The sequence below is a fragment of the Pteropus alecto genome, unplaced genomic scaffold, assembly GCF_000325575.1.
Source record: "Pteropus alecto unplaced genomic scaffold, ASM32557v1 scaffold2914, whole genome shotgun sequence".
Lineage (NCBI taxonomy): Eukaryota > Metazoa > Chordata > Mammalia > Chiroptera > Pteropodidae > Pteropus > Pteropus alecto.
In genome coordinates this window covers 124219-137352 of record NW_006435916.1, presented here as the reverse complement: position 1 = coordinate 137352, position 13134 = coordinate 124219, and the positions used below count along the sequence as shown (strand labels likewise).

General features: G+C 38.9%; 1 pseudogene; it reads right to left on the bottom strand.

Moving 5' to 3' along the window:
* Positions 1–2252: 2252 nt before the first annotated feature.
* LOC102878647 overlaps positions 2253–13134 on the bottom strand; it is an 86368-nt pseudogene continuing 75486 nt past the window's right edge.

Sequence of the window (13134 nt, the reverse complement as noted above, 5' to 3'; positions counted from 1 at the left end):
AAAAAGACATTGACTGGACTTGCAAATCAAAAGAACATCAGCCCCGCTTGAAGCTGACCAGTGCATCTGCTGCCGAAGCATGAAGACGGCAACACCCCACCAAGATGGCCAACATATCTGTAAGGACTGTTTGTGACCCCCGAGACTATAAATGTAAAGAGGCAATCAGGATAGGTAGTCAGGTCATACAGTATGGAAATATCAGCCCTTAGACCAAGAACAAGATGAAGATGATGCTCTCTGATCCAATCTTGGTCCCGAGCATCAAAGAGGGAAACTGGTAGCGGACGCCGAGCTTATTTCCCTTCCCATAATAGGTAAGAGACATTTTAGTGTCACAGCTGACATGGCACAGACCACCAGCCTTGGTCAGTCGATTCTCTTATAGCCTGGCATCCAATCAAAATACACTTTCCTTATATAGAAAGGACATGCAAGTCTGTAACTATGAGGAAGTATAAGCCGTGTATAAAAGGGAAAGCCGTGCTGTAGATCAGGGATCAGTGTTTGGATGTGAATCCACTGAGGCAGTGCTGGCACCAAAAACGCTACTTCCTGCTTATAACCTCAGTGTCCCGTCTCTCTGAGTATCCTGCAACGGAAGCATTAGAATGTCCACAAATCAGATCAGTAGCAATGAATTGACCTTCCAGAAGAAAGTAAAGCAGCACATTGAAAAGAGATATTTCTACTCTATTATCAATAAGATTCCCAATGTTTTTTTTTTTTTTTTTTTTAAATACACCTTAAGTTACAACCAAAGCCATTATAAATCGGTCTATTGGGTATCTGATTATGGCATCTTTTGATCAGGGTTTGCTTAGTTTATGCAAACCCAGTGGAGATGCTGATAGGATTAGCTTCATGTAAACTTCATCATTTTAGATTGCAGGAAGGACAATTCCCACCCAAAAATCTGTTATACAGTTCTCCAAAATAATGATATGATTTTAAGCAATTAAAGCTAACGATATCCACTAGAGTCCTTCTTTAGCTCAACTTATAAAAAACCAATCTGCTGAACATGAATTTTCCAAGTGAATAACTCATGGCCAATTTGTAAAAGCCTACAATGCAAATTTATCAACTTTCCAAAAACCAATGAACAATTATAAAAGCATACTAAAAATGGTTATAAGAACAATATTAACATCCATTTTCAATGTCTAAAAACTAAAAACATTTTTTTAGTATACAATATATTCAAAAAGCATTTCACTATGACACAAATGCAACGTATTATGGAAACATGTCACTTTAACTTTTTTCTTTCAAATATTTTGTTTTTTAAAAAGTTTTAAAATATTTTAGCATTAAAATATAGCATTTTATTTTAATCAATATCTTTTTAATCTGTCCTAGGAAGTCACATACATATAATTAGTAAATACTGGCTTTAAGGAACTAATTATGTGAATCAGTAAGAATCTAAATCAACAGATTTATTTCTCTTTGGCACGTCTTTGAAACTTTCTGTAAACTGCTGCAAAATTAATATATTTCCAACACTTTTATCACAAAACAAACTTATTACATTTCCTAATTGACTGCATAGCTGCAACTAATTACAGATATCTTTGGGTATTTTATATGTCAATATATAACATTCCTTTTTTAACCTCAATCGTTTTCCCAGAAATCTCTAGGTACCAATTTATTAATGTTGCTTTAATTCTCAGATAACTTACCTAAGTATGGTAGTTCTTGATGTAAACCAGTTGATCCCAAAGCAGGTAAACTCACATCAACTATGAACTTGTTAGAAATGCAAAATCCAAGACCTGACCTCAGATGTACTTAAAAAAAAATTCTGAGAATAAAGGAGGGGTACAATTTGAATTTAAAAAGCCTAGAGTTATGATAAAACATGCTAAGAATTCAAATGCTCCTTAATCGCATAACAGATAATATTAACTGTGCTGATGTGATGAAAGAGACACTCCATTGATCACTGAAGACTAATAGCCTCAGAAACAGCCAATACCCCTTCATTCCACCGAACACAAACTCTAAAGTATGCAAAAAAACCGACGAAACATATAAGATCTCGGAGTTGTTTCAGGGTCTGAGACAGTCTGTTATATACAGAGATAATATAATAAACAATTTCAAGTATTATCATGAAGTAAATATGGAAAAATCTTGAGACAAAACAAGCAATTTAGGAACCTATTGCTTTATAAAAATAGAGGACACACAAGTGTGTCTGCAGTGCCAATCCAGCTGAGCTGGTCTCATGGCATGTTACTTACTGTGCCTTTGGGAATCCAGAGGGTCTGGTCTGAATCTGGGGGGTCCTGAGACGCTGGAGCCGCCAAAGTCAGTTCTCGGAGGCCGTCGGTATGCACGCAGCAACTGCCACATGGGTGACTTCCGTCAGCACTTTCTGGCTGTTCTCACGGAAAAATGTCGGAATGGATGCTCTTCAGGACTAATGAGGATCCCAACCTTGAGCAGGGGTCTAGGGACCAGGGACATGTCCGGGAGACTTTCTTGACTCGACAAGGTAAAAGGCCGCTTACTGTCTCTGCCGTGAATATCTGGCTGAGCCGCCCTCACGTGACCAACTTTCTAAAGGCCATGGGACCTGGTCTGATGCCAGGGGAAAGCCGAAGCATCCTCTCTATGGCTCTGAGGAGAATGACTGGTTGGCAAAAGCCTCTCAGTGTAGGCTTCCCAATGTCGTCCACCTCTTCCCTTGATTCTCTCTGGCTTGAGAGGGGAGCGTACGCCCACAGAACCGGTTTCCATTCAGGTCTCCGGTGGGATAAGAGAGTACTTCACTTTAGAAGAGGAAGGTAACTGTAAGGCTTGCTTGGGCCTTTGACATCTGGGGCCAAACTCTCCTCCTCCGAGAGAGACGGAGGGTGGTTGCTTTCACCATCCAGAGCAATGCAGAGGTTCGCGTCTATCTCTGACCCGCCACCCCTTCGCTCTGAACACTGATTGCTGGCAACCTCCGTGCTGCTTACCTCTTCCCCAAGAGGTACACAGAGAGCCCAAAAATCTCCACAAAGCCGTCATGGCTATGTATGGCTGTGGCCTCGAGTTCGCCCCAGAGACGACATTGAGTTGCCCAGAAGGACATGTGCCTCACACCTCCATCTGGTGTAAGACTTCCTCCGCATCATAGTCAAAGGTTCGGTTTAGGCTTCTGCTTCGCCAGGTTCCCATTCATCGAAACTCTGCCCCGCTGTGGCCCGGTGGCCCAAGGAACATTATTTATGTCAGCTCCTCAGTTCCTTTCTTGCCTCAACGGAGATATTGCAACTCTTTGCCCACACTCTGAAGCTGAAATGAGAGGGGAAAGGAGAGCCTTAGAGAAACTGCTGGTCCACAGCATAGTAGCCCTCATTGCCCCTTGTTGATCCTCGCCTTTCAGACCCGTGCTCCTATTTTTAAAGGAGAATGACTGATCTACAGCAGCAGTTCTCAAAATGGGACCTGCCAGAATCAGAAGTTGCACAGACAGGAAACACTTGGAGCTGCAACACCCAGTGGGCCCACAGATACAGATGACTCTGAGACCCCAGAAGACAGAGAATTCTGTGGTTGTTTTCTGTTTGTCTGTGTCTTAAAAAAAAAAAAAGGCAGCAAAAGGACTTTGAAGCTACTCCCTCTCTCCAGAAGCAAATCCGTGTTTGTGCTCACATGTTCAGACCTTAATGCCAAGCGTAGCGCAGTGCTTCTTGATGTGTGGTCTCCTGCTCTGCGCCACCTGGGAGGCTGTTTGCCATGTCAATTCTCAGCCCACCCACCAAGGCCTGTCTCATTCGAACTTGAGGGGACACTGAGCCACATGACAATGTGGACTTTGACACGTACTCCCAGGATGCCAGGGAGGAGCCTGCCAAGGTGGAGAAAATGATCGCTGTGGTCACCTCTTTTCAATATGATCTGCGCACAGCCACCCTTTGGACATTGCTGGAAAAACTCGGGAAGCAGTGCTTCCCTGCCTGGCAGCAGCCGGCCAGCTGGCGTATAGTGAGGCCTGAGTGAAGGGAGTTCCACCTTAACTGGGGTTTCTAAGGTGCACTAGAGGAGGGATTCACTACTCATGATCCATCATGCCCATCTGTCCCTGTCACCAGGTCAAAAGACCTCTAAACCCGGACACCTCAGCAAAGTCCTCTCATATCCCAAACATGGATTCCCGCTCCTTCCAACACCAAGCCCTTGTCTTGGGGCCCACAGGACAGAAGCACATAGCCCTGGCCTTCGTCCTATGGCGTGTGAGGACACGTTGGCTCTCTGTGTAATTAGGGATGTATCATATACACGACATGAACCAGTGTCAGTACACTTACAGTAATGAAACTGTATTAGATGCCATTGCCCTTTTCTCCTTGGGTTGTGAGGTCGTTCTTTCCCTCTGCTTTTAAGAACCACTGAGATGTATGGCATTCTCCCATTCCCGACACTGACCCCAGGATATTTGGATTGGGAATCTGTAGGTTCCCAGTATCCCTGCCTTGGTGTTATCGTCACACTTCCCCCTTCTAAAGATACCATAACGGACTCCATCAGTCATCGTCTGACTGTGGTACCCAAACCAGCGGCTCTGATCAATCCTACGTGTTTGTGGATGGCCCCCAGATCTCAAGCCGCACCCCAGAGGACGAGAGTCGGGAAATCTCAGAGTAGACAAGAGGCCTCCGCCACGCTCCTGCCAAGAGCACGTTGCCCAGGGGTGGCTAAGAACCAACCGTCGGCCACATGGCATGTTACTTACTGTGGTTCGGGAATCCAGAGGGTCTGGTCTGAATCCCAGAGGTCCTGAGCGCAGGAGCTGCCAAAGTCTCTTCTCGGAGGCCGTCGGTATGCAAGCAGCAACTGCCACATGGGTGACTTCCGTCAGCACTTTCTGGCTGTTCTCACGGAAAAATGTCGGAATGGATGCTCTTCAGGACAAACATGGGTCCCAACCTTGAGCAGGGGTCCAGGGACCAGGGACATGTCCAGGAGACTTTCTTGACTCAACAAGGTGAAAGGCCGCTCACTGTCTCTGCCATGAATATCCGGCTGCCCTCACCAAGCTGACCTTCTGAAGGCCGCGGGACTTGGCGTGATGCCAGGGGAAAGCCAAAGCGTCCTCTCTATGGCTCTGGGGAGAATGCCTGCTTGGCAAAAGCCTCTCAGTGTAGGCTTCCCAATGTCATCCACCTCTTCCCTCGATCCTCTCTGGCTTGAGAGGGGAGTGTACGCCCGAAGAACCGGTTTCCACTCAGGTCCCTGGCGGAATAAGGGAGTACTTCACTTTAGAAGAGGAGGGTAACTGCTAGGCTTGCTTGGGCCTTTGACGTCTGGGGCCAAACTCTCTTCTTAGAGAAGGATGGCCGGGGCCGGTGGGGGTGGGGGGCACGGTTGCTTTCAACATCCAGAGCAATGCAGAGGTTCGCGTCTATCTGTGACCCGCCACCCCTTCGCTCTGAACACTGATTGCTGGCAACCTCCGTGCTTGCTTACCTCTTCCCCAAGAGGTACACAGAGAGCCCAAAAATCTCCACAAAGCCGTTGTGGCTACGTAAAGGCTGTAGCCTCAGTTTAGTCCCGGAGAGGACATTGACCTGTCAGATAGGTCATTTGGCTCGCACCTCCATCCACATAGCGGTTGTGGTTACATATTACTCTACTCTCAGAATTACTGTTGTATATCATTTACTTGCCCAGAAGGTTATAGGATAGGTATCTTAATCTGGTGTGACACCTTTTCCTCGACATTTTCAAAAGCATTATTTGGGCTTCTGCTTTTGTAGGTCTCCATACATTTGGCTGTGCCATCTATTTACACTGTGGCTGGGGGAACATCATTTCCTTTGATCCTCATTTTGTTTCTTGCCCAGTAGGAGATATTTAAATACCTTCTCCTTGGACTGAAGCTGAAATTAGATGAAAAATATCAAGCTTCAGTGAGATTTACTATAAGCACACAGCATAGTATATATCACCACTAGTCATATGGACAAATGTGAGTTTTAATTTGTGGTCTGTAAACAGTAAAAGTGGCATAAACTGGATCTTCCAAGAAATGCAAGTTTCTCTGAGTCCCTCACTGATATGTACCAGCAACACTTTAGTCTGCTTTGATTTGTCTCTTTTTTTTTTAACTTTTAATGTTTTCCTCTCTTCAAAAGCAAACCATTTTTCTCACTGTCATATTCAGACCCTGTTGGTTTTCAAAGCATGGTCCTAGAATCAGCATTACCTGGCCAATTAACAGAGATACAAATTTCCAGGCCTACCCACTTATAGCTAATGAAATAGAATCTCATATATCTCATATACATATATGGGTATGGTGTTATTGGGCTAAACAAGCTGGATTTTATTAAGCCTACCAGTGATTCAGTTGTATACCATAAATTGAGAATCACTATCCTCTATACCATGGGTTTTTATTTGTCGATTGGAATTTCCTGGGGAGTCTGTAAACACAATGTAGTACAGATTTTTATAAATCAGGAAATTTGATTTACTTGATGTAGTTCATGACCTGGGTAACAGGAGTTTTAGAAATTCCCCCCAGGATTTATTGTGCAGTCAGTTTGAGAGCAACTGTTCTCTTGTGCAACTTTAACAAATGAAGCAGGAAAAAAACCCTTGTCTTTCCATCAATGTCAAGAAAATACCTCATACTGATCTAATGTATATTATGGACTTACCCCTAGACCAGCACTTTGGCCATGTAGATGGAGGACTGATTGATGAGAATGAGATTTTCTCCCCTGGAGTGTAGGAAAATGTCAGCTTTGCTTTAAATTGGACTGAAATTTGGGGTCATTTCTTATAGAACCACCAGAAATTTGGAACTGGACAGTGGGAAGAGTGAAGAACAGATGTTCAATCAATTATTTGCATTTAACTTTTATCGTCATGTCTTTGTTAGTGTTTTCTAGTTTGTCTACTGTTTGTTTTTTGTTTATTGTTTCAGTACTTATCATGGTTTAATTCATTTTTCTTCTCATTTCTGAAGCATTTCCTACTTTTTTCCTAGATATATATTACTTTTTTGTGTTTTATCAGTTACTGAAATAAAACTGCATAAGTTGTCACATTTTTCAGTATCTAGTCACAATAACCCATAAAAATGTTTATTTTCTTTTCTATTATGTTAAATTTGTTACATATGCTGAAGAGTTGTCTATTTTCTCATTTACGTTAGCCATGAGAAAGTTATCATCCTCATCATCTAATAGTTTTCCCAGAATTTCAAATCAATTTAATTAGACAAAAAGAAGAAATAAGGCCTAGTGATATCATAAAGTACTCAAAGATAACTATCTTCTAGATGTATGAATACATATGATTGCATATACTGCAGGCAATGTTGGACATCTGAAATTTATTAGAATTGATCAAAGTATTTTATAAAATGGAAACAAAAACTAAATGGATATAAATAATTTTTATATACAACTAAAACCACTAAGACATTATACAGGCTGAAAACTCCATACATAAAAATAACAAAAACATTAGCATGTACTGTGTAGTCAATGATTAACCCAAAGGCCTATATTTGCCTAAGGTCTTTAGGACTGGTGTTTGTCTATCTCCTAGGATGTAACCTGTGAGTCCCTGAAATACCCTTCCTGATAAGAATGTCTTCGTATATCTGACGCTTTCAGCCATACCAGATAATTAATGCTAAGAATGTAATTTTGGTAAAGGTGTGATTTTGTATGCCCAGGACTATGAGGCATGCTGTCTCAATTTGACTTCTGTGGAGGCTGAAGACTGAGCTCAGGTCAGTGACGCAGATGCTCCATGCTTATATGACCGAGGTCGTCAATATTTTGTATGTGGCATCATACCTCAGTGCTGAAGAATTAAGCACTGTCTGTGTAAAAACACAGGAAGAGAATAACTGTAAGCTTGTGCCTGATGTCACCTGAACTCCTCCCTTTGCTGAGTTTAATCTGGATCCTTTCACTATAATAAAACTATAATTGTGAGTTTAACATCTTTTCTGGTTTCTGTGACTTCTAAGAAATCATCTATCTTGAGGGTGGTCTTAGAGATCTCTATCACACAAAGGAATAATGTCCAAATGTGAACCAATTTATCTAATTTAAATAACATGGGGATTACTAATGTGTGTGACACAGTCCTCAGTTAAACTTTCCAGACAGTAGCCTTGAATCCGCAACTAAATCTCCTGTGGTATTCTTGAGCCCATGCTCCTGCTTCAATGTGCCAAAGCATTCTAGAAGAATAACAGTGTAATTCCTACAGATCATGGTATTTGCAAGGAATTAACCTTCTGGAAGAAAGCAAGGCAGCAGATTTAGAAGAAATTTTTCTACTATTTTAAAGAGAGAATTCCAAAATTTTTAAAATAGATTTTTATATATCAAGGAAGCCCATATCAATCAATCCAACTGGCAATTAAATATGACACCATTTTTGATATGCTTGATCTATGCAACCGTAGTGGAACTGGGGATGGGATTATCTTACTTAAACCCCCTAAACTGAGGTCTTGGGATGCATAATTTCCTAAAGGAAAACTGGAATGTAATTTTTCAACACAGCATCAAAACCAATAAAAATCCCATATGCAATATCACTTACTTTGTTCTCCTGTCACTCAAGGATCCTTAAATGACTCAAGGTTGGAGGCTCCAGGGAAGTCAGTATCATCTCCATCCACCATTCAATGTAACCTCGAGTGTGTGTACAGAAGAGAACACACCTTTGGCAGCCGTCAGTCCTTTCTGCTTAGGCTAACTCTATTTGTTCTTCATGAATAGGGAGAAATTTAATGAGTATATTTTTAGACCACTTGGATGGAATAGAGCATACAGACTAAGCATACAATCTCTGGACTCATATTGCCTGGTTTCCAATTCCACATGCACCAATTACTACTGTCTTAATTTGAGTATATTTCTTACTTTCACTAAGCCTTGTTTTCCTTGTTTATAAATGAAGATAATAGTATTCACCTCATGGTGCTACTGAAGACTAACGAATCATTCCAGGTAAAATATTTAGTACTAGGAAGACAGTAATCATTCAATACATGTTAAATGTTATTATCATTAACTTTCCCCCCATCCTAATATCAGTAGCACTTTTATTATTTTGCTCTCTTAGTTGCTGTGACGTCCCTCTTCTGAACGTCTTTACACTTTCTGGCTGACTTTCCTTGGTCTTGTTTTCAAGATCAACCTCCTTTACAAGGCCAGTAAGTGATTAAATACCTCATGCCTCAATCCCAGGATACCAACTTCTCTTTTCAAAGCCTTTTTGAGCAGTCCAGTTTACTTCTATGCTTTCGAAATTAGAAATTTATATACTAATAACTCCCAAAATACACCTTCCTGTCGCAGACCTCACTTTTGAATTCCACATTTCAACATCCAATGGCATTTTTGCCATCTCTACCCAGGAGGTGGGCCTTTGGGAAGTAATTAGATCATGAGGGTGGAGACTCAAGAATGGAATTAGTGCCCTGATTTCCATAGAGTTCTCTCACTCTCATTCTGCCACATGATACAAGGAGAAGACAGTCCTCAACCTGAATGATGACCACATTGGCACTCTGATCTCATACTTCTAGGCTCCAGAACTGTGAGAAATAAATGTCTGCTTTTTATAAACCAGCTAATCTATGTAGCCTAACTGAACAAGAAAGCAGCCATGAACTCGTTCTGTTATGCAAGCCAAAATCTAGTGGTCGATATTAACACTTCTCTTTCATCTATTGTATCCAATCCATTACCAAGTCTGCTATAACTTCCATATATTTCTGTATGTTAGCATCGCAACTGAAAAGACATCAATGGTCAAGTACACAATAGCAACTGCAACTTCACACATGCAAAATTAATAAACATCAAACTTGAAAATGTCCTCATTGCCTAAGAATTACAAAGCCTAATTGTTGTCAGTTTCCAAAGTTCCTAGGCTACAGGCTTTTATATAGTAATTATGTTACTCCTAAACAAAATGCATTATTAAGGTGTTTAGACATTTGGCTTTTAATAAAAATTATCCATTAGCTACTACAATATAACAAGATTATGTATCACTAAGAACTGAACTGGTTTCCATTAATGGACTACCAGCAGTTACAGCTAGATTTTGCTGCTTCTTTAGTCATTTCTTTTAATGCATGAGTACTCAAGTTAATTACTGACTTGACTTCATTTACATTTTTATTATTTATCAAAATAAATACCAACCACATGTCTCAATAATTCAATAAATAATGCACATAATAAATAAAATGAAGATTTTTTTATGAGTATTTTATTTTATTTTTAAATTAAATAAAACTAATAATCTCATATGAAACACTAAATTAGCCTGTGGTGAAATTCCTTAGTCTTGGTGTATCAGAGGTATCTTGAAGGTGTACGCATTTGTAACTATACCTGAGAAAAATATGTGATATATGAAGGAAATTCAACAGAAATTTATGTTCAAATAATATCTTTTATAATTACTGTAATATACTAGAAATCTTTAGTATTTCATATCACATCTGTTATTCTAATAATCTAGGAGGCAAGGATTATATACTTCTGGTAACTCCTCTCGAAAGATATTAACATTTTTATTTAAATAAAGGAAAAAAAAAACAAGAAAAAAAATCAATTTGACATTAAACATTACAGCATGAAAGTAGAAATGACTTAGTAGATGAACTTTTCTGAGCACTGGTTAAGATAAGATTATCTAAACCTTTCTGAAACTGGTGATTTAAGATTTTACAATCTTAGAATCTCACTGGTACTATGAATACCCAGCCTAACTGCTTATCTAGAAAGATAATCTGTTTTGTAACCTTTCTGAAGCATAGCACTGCTCATAGTACCACCTTTAAAATAACACTTCACTGGCTTCAAATTAACAACAAAATAAAATCTACAATCTAATAGCCAGTATTCAAGATATTCTGCCATCTGGCCTCCAATTGTCTTTCCAAAATTATCGCCTACTGTTTTTTTCTCACACTCTCTATGTTCCAGCCAAAAAAATTACCTAGTTTTCCCTGAACATATATTGAGTCTCTGCACCTAGTGGCTTTGTCTCAATTCTTCCAGTGATGCCATCTCATCAACCCCAAATGTAAACCATCTGTCAACGTGTAGCTCAGAGGCCAAATCAACCATGAAGTCATACTAGATTGCTGTATGACAGCAATTTTGCACTCCTCTAAACTTCCATCACTCCAGTGACTCTTTCATTTTGGCATTTACCACATTATAGTATGCACTGAAAATATTTATGCAGATATCTTACAATTGAGAGTAAAGTATTCTTTAAGCAGAACCCTCTCTTGATTATCACTTTTTTCTTTTCTTCCTCCTTAATGCTGCTTTACTCACTGAGTATAATTGAGTGAATAATTGTCTAGCTTACAGAGGAAAAGGTAACATTTATGGTAACGTTCGAAGGGAAACATCACTCTGATTTCTTTTTATTTTAGTAAGTGTCAGTGTTTCTTTGCTGAATATAAAACTGTAACTCTTATATATCCAGAAATCTTTATGTATCAGTCTTAGAAGAGTTAAATCATTATGAGCTACAATTTAATTGCCAAAACAGTAACACGGTTTAATTCTTTGTCCTTATTCCTAAAAGAACATTTAAAGGGATACAATTATACTGATCTAAGTAATGGTAGTATTATATTTAGATACTTATTATTTTATGACCTGGCAAGTGCAATATTTTAGTAACTCAGGTATTTGGGGGGAAAAACCTCTATTAAGTTGTACTTTTTTTTTCCAATGGAGGAAGGCCCAGTACATAAATGAGGAACAGAATATTTTTCCAAAAAGTGGTTATTGACTCTCCTTTCCTACCCCTGCTGCCCAATTTGCTCTACAAATATCTCTTTTGAAAAGTGTGCATTTTGTTCCAATAAGATCACTTTCTCATTAACTAAAATAAATACAAAATGAATGGGAATAAAGAGGAAAGCAAGCATAATAGAATTTTGGAAATTGAGATTTTAAGAAACTTCAGCTAATATATACTAAAATTATTATCTAATCCAAACAAAAGTATGGTAATAGTATATACATAGATTAGTAAAATGAGTTAGCCCAGAAATAAACTTCAGTATATATAAAATTTTAAGATATACATGTAAAACCCCCAGTTTTAGTGGGTTAAAAAGATGATTTATTAAATAGTGTTAAAACAAATAGTTGACTGTTGGGAAAAAATACTATCCATTCTTAACATAAGATACCAAAATATATATTCTGAGTCACTTAAAGAGATGAAAATAATTAAAAAGATAAATGATTGTTTATTGCATTTTAGATATTTGAGCAATAGTTCAGAAAAGAAAATGATAAAAATCTCAACACACCAAAATAAATTTTGTACTCCCCAAATTCTAAATTCATTTTGGATCTCAGAAAATTTCACTGTGCAAATTATAAAGACTAATAGAGTGACTTGATCTGGGATACAAAGAAAGCATGAGAGCATCTACAGAAGGATAGTCTTTTAATATATGCTTCAGGTTCTGCTTAATAAAGAAACCTAAATAAATACGGAGGGAAGTAAAATATTTTCTTATAATTGAAATAGTTAGGACTATATAAAACTTGAAATCAGCATAGAAAAAATACTGTAGTTGTTTTACAACGGAAATTTATGTTATTAACCAGTGTTACCTCAATAAAATAATTAACTAATTAAGGTTAGGGGAGAAAGGTGTTTCCTTGTTCTAGGAAGAAGACCTTGATCATCATAATATGTTGGCTGGTTATATATCAATAAACTCTGATTTGGAGGCTTGCAAATATTTGGACATTTTCTCAGGTTTATGAAGGCATAATTATTATCTTCACTTTGCCAATAAAGCACGTTGAGATTTGCAGAAATTTAATTATATGCTTAAGGACTCATTAAGCCTCAACCCAAGGTTAAGTATCATTACCACTACTCCAACAAGTCAGTACGGTTTAGTTCATCCACAGAAAAAGAAACTATAAAAAACTTATAAAATAGAAAATAAAACTACAAATAAGATTATAAAATGCTGTACCAGTGTTCACAATTGGTCTTTCAGTGTATTCAAAACAAGTAGATAAGATCCAGTTCCCGGCAGGCACCTCTTCCAGGGAAATGAGCTGAATCAAATCAGGTGAACCTGTCACAGTG